Here is an 11250-nt window from a genome sequence, read left to right as displayed (position 1 = left end):
ATAAAGCAGTGAATAGACTGGGCACGCGACTGCGGCATTAACATCGTGGAGCTGCACAGCCGAATCATCAGAAGTTCTGCAGGTATTTTGAAGCAAGCAAGCAAGGACAATAGCAAAAATGGCAGATGGATCGATAATAACTGTTCATGATCCATGATATCATGATATATTTAGTTATATTTGTAAATTGTCTTTCTAAACGTTTTGTTAGCATGTTGCTAATGTACTGTTAAATGTGGTTAAAGTTATGATTGTTTCTTACTGTATTCATGGTGATCAGAGCCATGTCGTTATTTTCATTTTTAACCCCGAAAACGCCTGCAGTCTGTATAATTCATAAACACATCATCATTCTTATTGAGTTTCTCCAACAGTAGTTGCGTCCCAAAAGATGCACTATACACTATGCACTTATACACTATGTACTCATCCATGTAGTGCATGAATTGTATAAAGTTATTTTGTCATTTAACAACGGAGTCCGATACACCCTCTCCCTCCGCTATGTAATTAAAGCTGCGACAGTTGAGTGCATGAAGTGTCCAACATTCCACACTTCGTTTTTTCCGTTAATTTAGTGCATCATTCGGGTATTTAAAGTGCACTTTTTCATTTTGGAATTTTCTGTGTGAACGCACTACTCGTACTATTTGTACTTAAAAACGTCATAGAATAGTGCACAAGTACGCAAATTGGGATGCACCAAGTGTGTAGCTTTAGCCACGTTAGCCATGCAGCACACTATCAAACTCATTCAGAATCGAATTTTAGCAAACATCCACAAAATACATGCCATACTTACGTGATCTGATATGTTGCATCACGAACAGTTTGTAAAGATCCATTTTGAGAGTTATATTTGCTGTGTGAACTTCTGTAGTATTTATGCAATGTTTATTGGAGTTGCGAGCTTGGGGTCGGGGAGCAGGAGCATTTAAAAGGTGTACACACACCATATCAGCGCATTTTTCCTCCCACCCCAAAATAGGCAGTTAAAACTTGGTATAATAAAAAATCTATGGGGTATTTTGAGCTGAAACTTCAGACACATTCTGGAGAAACCTTAGACTTATATTACATCTTGTGGACATTCTATGGCACCTTTAAGATTTTTAGGTTGATATAACTAAATATTATTGAGCAAAGAGTTTTTGGTATTTAAATAGGCCTATTGGCATAAATTTTTTTGTTTGTTTGTTTACATTGATGTTAAAATTACATTGTCAGATTTGTGACATTACTTTTTAAAAGTAATGTAAAGTTTTTAAAACACTTTCAGAAAGTAAGTTTTTTTTATTTTTAAATACAATTTAAATTGAATTTACAAACTTAAAGAAATATTGTATTGCATATCAAGTATCGCATTATTTAACAAGGTACTGCATATCACATTTTTCTTCAATATTGCACAGCCCTAGTGTGACCAATAAGAAACTCATGAAATACCTTTCATTAGCTGAAGGTCTTTCCTCACTGAAATTTGGTCCTTCTCCTCTTGAACGGTCACTCTTCACAGACACAGAGCTGGACACATGTGAGCCTGAACTGTCACTAATGACACAAAGAACAGAGAGAAAAAAAAATTATTACAGAACAATATTATTTGAAAAGGTTTAATGCTGCAAATGGTAATTAAATGCAGTATAACTGTGAATTTGTCCATCTATGACTTAACGGATGGAAGAACATGTTCATGCTGGGGAAAGTCGTAACCTAATGCAGGGGTTTTCAACCCTTTTGGACACGCGCCCCCCTACGTTTATCTAATTTCACTCCTATGTTTATCTAAAGAAAACACAAACATCATTGCTATATTACTTAATATGCCCGAATAAAGTGCGCAAAACCCGTTTCTACACACCGGACGCGACCGCTGTCACATCACGCCTTGCCGCAACACCTTGAGTATGTCTACCCTGGACACAACAAAGTGACCACTGCGAAACTATTTGTTCTTTGTGTCTAAAGAAATGCAGGTGCTTTAGAGTATGTCAGAAATACCGGTAGAACGAGGCATCTGTTTACTGTCGGGGATTTTGTGTTGCATCACGTCGATCACATCCGGTGTAGACAGGGTCAGTTAAAAACTGAAACATTAAAATATAAACAGCTTACCGACTTTAGAGTCACGGCCGAGCTTGTTTTTCGTTCAGTTTAACCTTAGTTTTGATCATCTCTGGTATTCTTGATTTTACAAGCCACCAGTCTATTTTGTTTTTAGTTGTTTTTGCTCAAATTCAGTTGTGCCAAACCTGCTGTAACTATAGCCAATGATTAGCTGGGAGAATAGTCCCCCTCTAGTGGATGATTCAAGATTTGCTAGTAAAATCTCACTTTTACAGCTGTTTCACTTGAGAATTTCACTTTCACTTTTGAACTAACAGGTGCTCGCGCCCCACAGGTTGAAAACCCCTGGCCTAATGGTTAGACAGTAAGATTGGTAACCCGAAGATAGCGGGTTTGATTCTCAATACTGGTAGGAAATGACTGAGGTGCAAGGCACCTAACCCCCAATCGCTCCACAGGCGCCACAGCAAAATGGCTGCCCACTGCTCCAGGTGTGTGTGCACTAACTTGGATAGGTTAAATGCAGAGGATGCATTTCAAGTTCACTTTCATGTTTGGTTGCAAGATCTATTTTCCATGGCGAATATATGCCTGTGTATTTGTTACTGGAATGAAGCTAGACTGAGTTCAAAAAAAAAGGAAAGCAGACATTGTGTTCTGTGAATTATTGTTTTATTTAGTTAATTTCTATAACAAACATCTTAGTTGAGAAATTAGGTAATGGAATACTGTAACACAAAACACAAAAAATACCTTTGATTAGCTGATGGTGTTTCCTCACTGAAATTTGGCCCTTCTCCTCTTGAACGTTCACTCTTCACAGACACAGAGCTGTCATGTGAAACTGATCTTACACTAATGACAAAGAACAGAGAGAAAAACACTACTACAGAAGATACTTCAGTCACATTTGAAGAGGTTTCATGTTTAATTTAGCCCAGTTTAAACACACACAAACGAAAACAAATATTGGTCCGTCCGAGACCTGAACAACTGGTCAAGCCTGCTACAATGGAATCATGGGTAGATTCCTCACCCTTCACAATATCCATTTCCACTGCCATAGCTTGACATTTGAGACAGCTGATTTGGTCAGTTTCACTCGTTTCTATTGTAAACCTCAAATTCAGACTCCATGTAACTACATATTGAAACGATTTTACCAAGACTACATAAACCAGCAGCCAGATACATAACATGTGAATTACTTGCTGCTCTAAACTTGGCAATAAACACGTTGAAAATAATGCACTCTAAACATGTTTTGTCAACACAATCCCAAAGTAGGCTTTTATTAAGCAAATCAAGCAGTGAACTACATACTCACTGTTTTTATATAAAAAAAAAAAAACAACAAAAAAAAAACAAAGGACATCTGTTGAACATAATTCAAGTTAGACACACAATGGTAGGCACACAAACACTTTATATTTAGTAAATCTTACTGAAAATAGATTACGCAGTTTATATGGTAAAATTTGTGTTTATGTTGTAAATGTTCTTATTCTGAACATTGAACATCATACATATACCATTTGTCTAAGTTGTGCATTAATTTGAACAGTGACAGATTTTACGCGGGTGACGCTGATCCAGCGCAGGAGACGCAGACCACTTCTCAAATCTCAAAATGCATTTATGATGCTAAATTAATTCAAACAGTCACTTATCTCTTAAGGAATTAAGAAACTAATTAATGCTGTCATGTATAGCAAATCCACTTTTAAAATAAAATTAAATAATTTGATTAATTGCTAATTACAATACTCTTGACATTGAAAAATATAAAGCCTGTACAAATACTAGAAATGGTGAAAAATAATTGGGGATCATATAACAAACATACACATTTTATTTAACTATTAGAACTTGTGTCATTTTCCTTGATCTTCACAATATGATGTCATTGCGTTGCTGTCTTGCAGCCAGTCAATCGCAACACAAGAACGTGCAGTAATCTCAGACAACTTAATGTAGATATTTTAATCAAATCTGCAAACTCATTTGAAGAACCAAATTATCCAGAGATCAGTTATCACGATTAGAAGATCTGGCATCTGTCAAATCATCTCAGATGTATAAAGCAAGGTATGAAGAACGGAGCCCAGGTAAGCAGTAGACACTATCCACCAAAATGCAGATTTGTCACACGACAACTTCTTGCAAGTAAGATTGAGGGAGCATTATTAAGTTTGTTTTGATTTATTAATTTACTTAGAAAATTACAAAATAACTATTTAAAAATGCATTAAAATACATTAGCATATATTTATATATATATATTTATATATATATATATATATATATATATATATATATATATATATATATATATAAATAAATAACATTATGACCACCTTCCTAATATTGTGTTTGTCCCACTTTTGCTGCCAAAACAGCCCTGACTCGTCGAGGCATGGATTCCACTAGACCCCTGAAGGTGTGCTGTGGTATCTGGCACCAAGATGTTAGCAGCAGATCCTTTAAGTTCTGTAAGTTGCGAGGTAGGGCCTCCATGGATTGGACTTGTTTTTTCAGCACATCCCACAGATGCTCAATTGGATTGAGATCTGGGGAATTTGGAGGCCAAGTCAACACCCCAAACACGATGTTGTGCTCCTCAAACCATTCCTGAACCATTTTTGCTTTGTGGCAGGGCGCATTATCCTGCTGAAAGAGGCCACAGACACCAGGGAATACAGTTTCCATGAAAGGGTGTACATGGTCTGCAACAATGCTTAGGTAGGTGGTACATGTCAAAGTAACATCCACATGGATGGCAGGACCCAAGGTACATGGTCTGCAACAATGCATTCCCCAGTGGTGCCATGTGTTCCCCAGGTAAGCGATGCACATGCACCAGGCCATCCACGTGATGTAAAAGAAAACATGATTCTTCAGACCAGGTCACCTTCTTCCATTGCTCCGTGGTCCAGTTCTGATGCTCACGTGCCCACTGTTGGTGCTTTCGGCGGTGGACAGGGGTCAGGGTTCCCATACTGACTGGTCTGAGGCTATGCAGCCCCATACGCAACAAACCGTGATGCACTGTGTATTCTGACACCTTTCTATCAGATCCAGCATTAACTTTTTGAACAATTTGAGCCACAGTAGCTCATCTGTTGGATCGGACCACACGGGCCAGCCTTCGCTCCCCACGTGCATCAATGAGGCTTGGCCGCCCATGACCCTGTCACCGGTTCACCACTGTTCCTTCCTTGGACCACTTTTAATAGATACTGACCACTGCAGACCGGGAACACCCCACAAGAGCTGCAGTTTTGGAGATGCTCTGATCCAGTCGACTAGCCATCATAATTTGGCCCTCGTCAAACTCACCCAAATCCTTATGCTTGCCCACTTTTCCTGCTTCTAACATATCAACTTTTAGGACAAAATGTTCACTTGCTGCCTAATATATCCCACCCACTAACAGGTGCCGTGATCAAGAGATCAGTGTTATTCACTTCACTTGTCAGTGGTCATAATGTTATGCCTGATCGGTGTGTGTGTGTGTATATATTATATATATATGATGATCTGCAAAAACCCATCACACAGTGAAATTATACGTATCAAGCTAGATTCGAGCCCTTTCCAAATCTGTTTTTACTTTTCTAGCTTGTCTGTAACAAAAGTTATGGTTATTTGAAGTCAGCTGATCGTTCTGATTTTCAGAAACGAATTTTGAGAAAAACAGGTTTAAATAATTGTCAACCCCTTTTTTCGCATTGACATGAAAATGCACTATCCAAACATAAATGGTTGTAATTCAAGAATGCTTTGGAATATAGACCTAAGGTTGGTCTTGTTTTAAAGAAGACACTAGTCAGATTATTGTAGAAGTGAAATAAATTATGAAAGTGAAATAAAAAAAAAAGTTCTAGAAGTTTAAGTTTGTGAAAATATAATTGTTTATATTTTATAATATATAATATAATATATTATATAATATAATATAATATATTAAAGCATGTTTTACTCTTAAACTGCAAGAAAATAAAAGCCAAAAATGTCAACATTCCAAATTTTAGGTTGAAATATTTCAAAAATGAGCTTTCAGTAAGATTTTGTTTGGGCGCAGTACCAAACTTTTTCACTAGATGACACCCAAGCTCCATATCTGAACATTTAAGGACACCACCATTTATTTGAGTAATCTGAACCATATATTTCCATATTTTCATACATTTTATGAAGTAGACATCCTATTCAGAAGTAGTATGGGCAGTTTGGCAGTATTTGATTTGAATTCAACCTCTAATAAACACATAATGAACACACATGTTCTAATTATAGCTCCGTTCTCTTGTGCTCTGCCTTCTCACGATAACGTTGTATTAGGAAAAAAAATCTTTGTGTGTCGTAGGACTGGTGGGAAATTTGCACTAATACACCTTCACTCTACGTTATGTGGTTTATTTTGATAGGTGAACTGTCTTTGTAGTGTTAAGAGAGGGAAGGCTATGGCCATTTTGTTTTTACTTCCGCTGGGTGTGTTCTTAAACAGTAACGAAAGACAGCCTTGCCACTATAAATCGCTATTTTTCTGCACTTAACAAGCGAAATTTTGCCAAGGTGATCACAAATGTCTGATCCATGAATTGACCACTAAATGTTCTGGTTCAATGAAAATTTGTATTTAAACAGTCCTCTTCATCATGCTGCTCACATTTTGACATCATGAGATCAAGACGATGCCTAAAAATTAATCAACAGTACCTGGCCAATGTGAGGCTTCAACTGGATGTTCTCAGAGGGAAGTTGCCACTGAGCTTAGAGTGTCATCAGCAGGTTGCAACAGAGACACAGAGAGACTGGAAGAGTCACAGAAAGGTGTAGAAGTGGGCGTCCTTGGCCACATCCCATGCTGATGACCGCTTCATTGTGAACAGTGCCCTGCGGAACCGGATGCTGAATGCCACTCAACTCCAGGTACGTTTAAGGGAGGTGAGAGGCACTGGAGTGTCACGTCAGACCATTTTGAAACCGCATGGTCAGCATGGTCTGTGTGTTAGACGACCTGCAAGGGTACCCGACTACACCACCAGGCACAGGCATCATCGTACGAGGAACGAGGAACCATTGGGCCTCAGTGCTGTTCTCTGATTAAAGTCGATTCACATTGAGCAGAAATGATGGCCACCAATGCTGACGTCAAGGAGAACGCTATGCATCAGCCACTGTTGTCACCAGATGAGCCTTTGGAGGTGGTGGTGTTACAGTCTGGGCAGGTGTGTCTAGTCAATACAGAACTGCTCTACACCTTGAGAATGGTACTGTGACAAGCCAATACTACCTGAATAACATCATTAATCTTGTCATTGTGCCTCTGCATGAGCAACACGGGCCTGATTCCATCTTCATGGACGACAATGCCCCAGCTCATCGAGGTCACATCATCAGGGAACGGCTGCTGGAGGCTGGGGTACCTCAAATGGAGTGGCCTGCACTTTCTCCAGATCTGAATCCCATAGAAAACCTATGGGATCCGCTGAGTCGTCGTGTAGAGGGTCGTAACCCTGCACCCCAGAATCTCAATGACCTGAGGGCAACCCTTCACAAAGAGTGGAATGCTATGCCTCAGCAAACAATAAGTCGACTTGTGAATAGCATGAGACGTCATTGTCAAGCTGTAATTGATGCTCAAGGGCACATGACAAGTTATTGAGACACTGACATTTTTTGTTGTGGTATACCCACCACTGCTGTTAGATTTTGTTTCAATAAACTGTTTGAAATGAAGAAATTACCATTGCATGCTTCTACTTAAATGCCCTAATTTCATGATATAATATTACTGTAGCATGAACTTTTTACATTTTCCATAAATTTAACCTGAAAGTTGAATATCCCTAACTATTTGTGAGTAGTGTATATAGAAATTATCATCATTTATTTTAAAAAGCTACGCCCACGTCTACTTTACCGTAAATCACATGCTGTCCTAAATCTAACAGAGCATCTAAATTAAACCTGTTGATTAAACAAACTGTTGACCGAAGTAACCACATGAGAAAATACTAAAACTAAAATCCCATCTAGTATCTGTAATACTGAATAAAATTGAATGGTGTGCAGTAAATGAGAGGCTGAGAAATAGATGAAAACCTTTTAAATTCCTCTTAAAAATATCCACTGATTTAGACGGTTAAGAGTGATGATTTCAGGCATTTATTATTCATCTTTTCTAGCCATTTCTTTTTCAGTGTTCATTTTTAGTAATTCCTATTGGCCATCAAGTTGTTCATCATCATCCCAAAACATCAACAGTCATGACAGAAGCGCTGTACATTAATCAGTTAATAACTGTGACATTGTCTATAAAGCCGTGTTTATCATGTATATTTTGATTTGTTCAAAATAACTAAAATTTCATCATTATTTACATTTACTATCTAATAAATGTGCACCTTTATACCATAATGCAACACTTTAATATGGGGCTGTACAGGACTTTACACATATGGTACATTAACATTTAGCACAGCTAAATAGATTATATAAATTAAATAAGAATCCATTCTTAAGTTTTTTTTTTAAACTGTGACTTTCTAAAAACATTTGTAGTAAGTTCTACATGGTTTTGCACATCATTTGACACGGCTATGGTGAGAGAAAACACTCCTTGTTGAAAAGGCTTTGCTCTTTACAATAGAAACCTGAAACTTCAGTAGTTTAAAATGATTCTGTGAAAACAGACGCAGTCTTACCTCTGTTTCTCTGAGAGACTCATCTTAGAGAGTCCTTTCCTTGCTCCTCTGACAAACTGCAGCTAAACTGTTAGTGTTCCCCTATTAAATTGTGTCGCCGAAGACAATCAGATGCTCATCATAACCTGGACATGACAATGTGTCACTGAGATGAATATGATAGTTCAGAGGGATTAATTTTGTAATATGCCATGTACAGTGAATCAATTAATATGCAGAGATTAGACACTGTGCTACATTGAGGGAAAAAAAAAAAAAAAAGGATCTCATATGTAGTTTCATATAGTAGTATACACTAATTTATTTTTCATACTAACTATTCATTTATTTTTAATTTAATCATTTCACAATTTATTTTATTAATTGAAAATGATCCCACAGGAATTCTTTCAGTCAATGCGATACTCAATATGATATGTGAAAGAAATTGGCTTATTTGATACATTTTTCTTCGACAAATCAAAATAAAGAAACATTTGGAACATTAACCCCGGGTTTCACAGACAAGGCTTAAGCTAGTCCTAGACTAAAATGCATGTTTGAGCGGTTTTAACTGAAAGTAACTTGTACTGACATATCTTAAAATATGTCAGAGCCGTTGTTTTGTCTCAAGATGCACACCAGTAATGTTTTTTCTAGGGTATGTTTATAAAAGCTACTTAAATACCTTAATTGAAATAAAGCCTAATCCTGGCTTAGGCTAAGCCCTGTCTGTGAAACCGGGCCTAAGAAGTTTAAAAGAACATTTATAACGTGCTCGAGTTTATCGACTATAACCGGAAGAACTGATTTAAACACAGAATACTTTCGATTTCGCATCATCACAAAATGACGTTCTAAAAAAGAAAATGGAAAAAAAAAAAAAAAAAAAAAAAAAAAAAACCCTTTTAGCATTATTAAGTATTATTTACAAAATTGTTTTAAAAATGCGTCATGTTCAAGAGGTTTGTTTTAGTAATTTCTAGTTGCAGGTACGCCTTAGGCTATAACATAACATCTAAATCACGCTCAATAAATTAATTCTTCATTATGCCAAATAACTTTAATCGTGTAAGTATTACAACTTACTTGCAGTAGTTAAGACGGTCACCAGGAACAGAATCCAGAAGTCTTTGAAACACTTTCGATTTGCGACACTTGTTAAAACACACCTGTGCGATCCTTCACGATTGAAGCTTGTCACATGATGCGATTCAATCTTGAATAAAATCCAAGTTTGTCAAACAGATTTGATGCATTACCGCCACCAACTGGACAGGAGCGTGAAGCACAAACACACCTGGATTTCTCCTGCTTCACAGTGCTATACATACAAGCATTCTAGAGACCTTTTACCATATGAATGCATCCAGATATTATTTAATAACCCCTGAAGTAATTCATCCAGTAGCTTTTCTCTCTGTGACAACAAAAGCAGACTACTGTTATTAGCAGTTAGCACTAAGCATTAAGCAGGGGTGAGCGCTGGTGAGGGGGAGGTGCTGATTAAATTCAGTCTTATGCTGAGTTCCAGACGAGGTTGGACCTGAGAATATCCCAAATTAAGGCCCCATTTATAATGCATGGTTCAAGTGACCCAATTCCGATTTTTTCCTCCCATGTGGCACAGATCGGATATGAGCTATGACAGTGTAAGCAGGAAAAAAGAGCATGGATTCCGATGTTCACAGATCGGTTTCAGGCCTCATTATTGAATGCATTCTCACTGTCTGAAGCGCCTATCAGAGGAAATCAACCAAATACCCTCTATATCACTTCTACAGGTCTCTGCAGGACAGTAATAGGAGTTACCAGATCAGTGGGTGAGATCATAAACAGAGGGGCGTTTTTAAGAGCGTTACCTGATTTGCCCACGTTGGAGTGTGGGTAGGGTTTAGGGGTAGTGTGAAGGGGATCATTTTCCTTGCATGTTTTATAAACACCCACCAGTTTGAAAACACCCACAAATTCAGAAACGCCCACTTTTGTTCCACAGAGACCTCATACTTCTTCTCTTTGGTCTGTGAGGAGTTGCTGACATTGAGGAAATCATCACCCCCTGCTGGTACTCCACCTTCATACATGCGTGTCATTTTCAAGCATAGAGGAGGCAAAGCGAGACACTGACACGCATCCTCTAGTGGACCAGAGTGTGTATTACACACTTTGGCGTGATCTCTCAGGCTGGATATAGAAAAAGAGAAACGATTCAAATTAAATATGGGATTCATATAATTAAAAATGGAGCAGAGCAGGAACAGAAATACATGAGACGTAAACAAATAAAATGTAAATATAACCCACAAGCACATTCTTCTTGCTCTTAAAATAATCTTGGGAGTCCAGAAGGTAACAACCCCATCTTCACTTGACGTTAGCTGGTAATACAAAGGCTGCCATTTTACTGCTGCGTTTAGTCTCTTTCTTCACTTCATACTCCAGATATAAGTATGTGCAGAACTCATGATAAAAGAAAGAGAAGACAACTTAA

The sequence above is a fragment of the Ctenopharyngodon idella genome, chromosome 9, assembly GCF_019924925.1.
Source record: "Ctenopharyngodon idella isolate HZGC_01 chromosome 9, HZGC01, whole genome shotgun sequence".
Classification (NCBI taxonomy): Eukaryota; Metazoa; Chordata; class Actinopteri; order Cypriniformes; family Xenocyprididae; genus Ctenopharyngodon; species Ctenopharyngodon idella.
The sequence above is the reverse complement of the archived record's forward strand: the minus strand, read 5'-3'. Positions refer to the sequence as shown.